Source organism: Nanorana parkeri, unplaced genomic scaffold, assembly GCF_000935625.1.
Source record: "Nanorana parkeri isolate BGI_ZX_2015 unplaced genomic scaffold, ASM93562v1 scaffold1215, whole genome shotgun sequence".
NCBI classification, from domain to species: Eukaryota; Metazoa; Chordata; class Amphibia; order Anura; family Dicroglossidae; genus Nanorana; species Nanorana parkeri.
Genome location: NW_017307483.1, coordinates 269808 through 272539, shown reverse-complemented (window position 1 = coordinate 272539; position 2732 = coordinate 269808).

Sequence of the window (2732 nt, the reverse complement as noted above, 5' to 3'; positions counted from 1 at the left end):
AAACACATGTACAAAGCATGTGTGCAACACGCCCTGCAACTTACATCAACACACACATATGTGTAAATGGGTGAGGATGGGGAGAGACGAGAATGGAAGGGAGGCAAGGATGGAAGGGAGAGGAGGATGCAAGGCAGGCAAGGGTGGGGAGGAGGGGAGAAGAGAGGAGGATGGAGAGGAGAGGAGGATGGAGCGAGGATTAGGATGGAGGGGAGAGGAGGATGGAGCGAGGATTAGGATGGAGGGGAGAGGAGGATGGAGGGAAGAGGAGGGCGGAGGGGAGAGGAGGATAAGGATGGAGGGGAGAGGAGGAAAGAGGGAGGATAAGGATGGAGGGAGGAGGAGGGGAGAGGAGGATGGAGGGGAGAGGAGGGCGGAGGGGAGAGGAGGATGGAGGGGAGAGGAGGATGGAGGGGAGGGCGGAGGGGAGATGAGGACAGAGGGGCTGAGCTCCTCTGTGTGTGGCTCCTGTTTCCTCTATTTCAGGTTTCACTTTCAGTCTCTGTCACCCGTCGTCTCACATTGTGTCTGTCACATGCGAAGGTTACATAGTTACATAGTATTTGAGGTTGAATAAAGACATTAGTCCATCAAGTCCAACCTATTAGGATCTCATTCTAGGAGTACCTGTACCCCTGTATATTACGTTCCCTTAAGAAATCGTCCAAAAGTTTCTTGAACAATTCCACATTATTTGCTGAAATCACCGCCTGTGGCAGTGAGTTCCAGACCCTAACTGATCTTACTGTGAAGAACCCCCTTCGCCCCTTGTGCTGGAATTTTTTTTCCACCAATTTTAGGTGGTGGCCTCTAGTTTTTGTAACGGAGTTAATTTTAAACAGTTTATCGCTAATGTTGCTACCACCATTAAACATTTTGTACATGGAAATCATATCCCCCCTTAATCTCCTCACCTCTAATGTGAACATGTTTAAATTTAGTAGCCTCGTCTCGTAGCTCTGGTCCTCCATACCCCTAATTAGTTTGGTTGCCCTTCGCTGGACTTTTTCCAACTCAAGGACATCTTTTCTTAGTACTGGTGACCAGAACTGGACCGCGTACTCCAGATGAGGTCGAACCAATGATCTATAAAGTGGCAAAATTATAGACTTGTCCCTGCAATACATCCCCTTTTTAATACAGGACAAGACCCTGCTAGCTTTGTTTACAGCAGCCTGGCACTGCAAACTACCTTTCAGTTTGTGGTCTACAATGACCCCCAAATCCTTCTCCATTTCTGACTTCCCCAGCGGCATACCCATAATTGTATAACCCATTTGTTTATTTTTAATTCCAAAGTGCATTACTTTGCATTTATCGACATTAAACCTCATCTGCCACATTAATGCCCCTCCCCCTATTTTATCCAGGTCCTCCTGTAATGTTATAGTGTCTAAGTCCGTGTCTATTACCCTCCCAATTTTGGTGTCATCCGCAAACACGGAAATATCGCTGTTAACACCCTCCCCGATGTCATTAATAAATAAGTTGAACAATATGGGACCCAGCACAGAACCCTGAGGCACACCGCTCATTACACTAGCCCAGTCTGAAAAGGTGCCATTTACAGATACCCTCTGGACACGTTCCCGTAGCCAGTTCTCTATCCACGTACACACCACCTCATCTATGCCCATAGCCCTCAGCTTGTGTAGCAAGCGTTTGTGTGGTACCGTATCAAAAGGTGAACTGGGAAATGCTTTATCATGGCCCTGGGGAACTACAAGTCCCAGAATTCCCCAACATCTTCCAGACTTAGGCTGCCCCCTCCCCCCACTTGGATCACTCGGGAATATTCTGATACATTACAGAATAAAGATAAAGACGTATTTATAAAGCAGCGATTCTGACATTCAGCAAACACTAGATGACAATGGGTGATTCTCCAGCAGAGAATGTTGGTTGAAAGTCTCTTAAGAATTCATTTTTTTCCACCCAAATTTAAAATAAAAGGAAAGTCGGTGAGATGGATATTTTTTTGTTCTGTGTTGATGAAGTTTTGAAGTTTCATCACAAACTTTTGTGTTTATTTTTGGGTGAGATTGTTTTGGGTATTTATTTTTGTTTCGTTATTGAAGGGGAACTTTAGAAGATTTGGGAAATGCTTCTCTGTAACATGTGACTTTCCAGCCGCTGGGGAACTACAAGTCTCAGAATTTCCTGCTGTAATTACCCAATGACTCCATCTTGTCTCTGGGACTCCTCCCTGTAGCCATCAGTGTCCTGCAATGCCTCATGGGACTTGTGTGCTGAGGTTGCCTACCCCTGTTGTAGAGGTTGGAAGGGGTTTTTGTTGGGCTGCATGACTCCCCCCATTTAATACATGTATGACTCGGCTCGGCCAATACATGTATGACTCGGCTCGGCCAATGCATGGATGACTCAACTCGGCTAATGCATGGATGACTCGGCTCGGCCAATGCATGGATGCCCTGTGTAGGAGAGAGACCCCTTCACTCGGCTCGGCCAATGCATGGATCACTCGGCTTGGCTAATACATGGATGACTCGGCTCGGCCAATACATGGATCACTCGGCTTGGCTAATACATGGATGACTCGGCTCGGCCAATACATGGATCACTCGGCTCGGCCAATGCATGGATCACTCGGCTTGGCTAATACATGGATGATTCGGCTCGGCCAATACATGGATGACTCGGCTCGACCAATACATGGATGACTCGCCCCGGCCAATACATGGATGACTCACCCCGGCCCATACATGGATGAC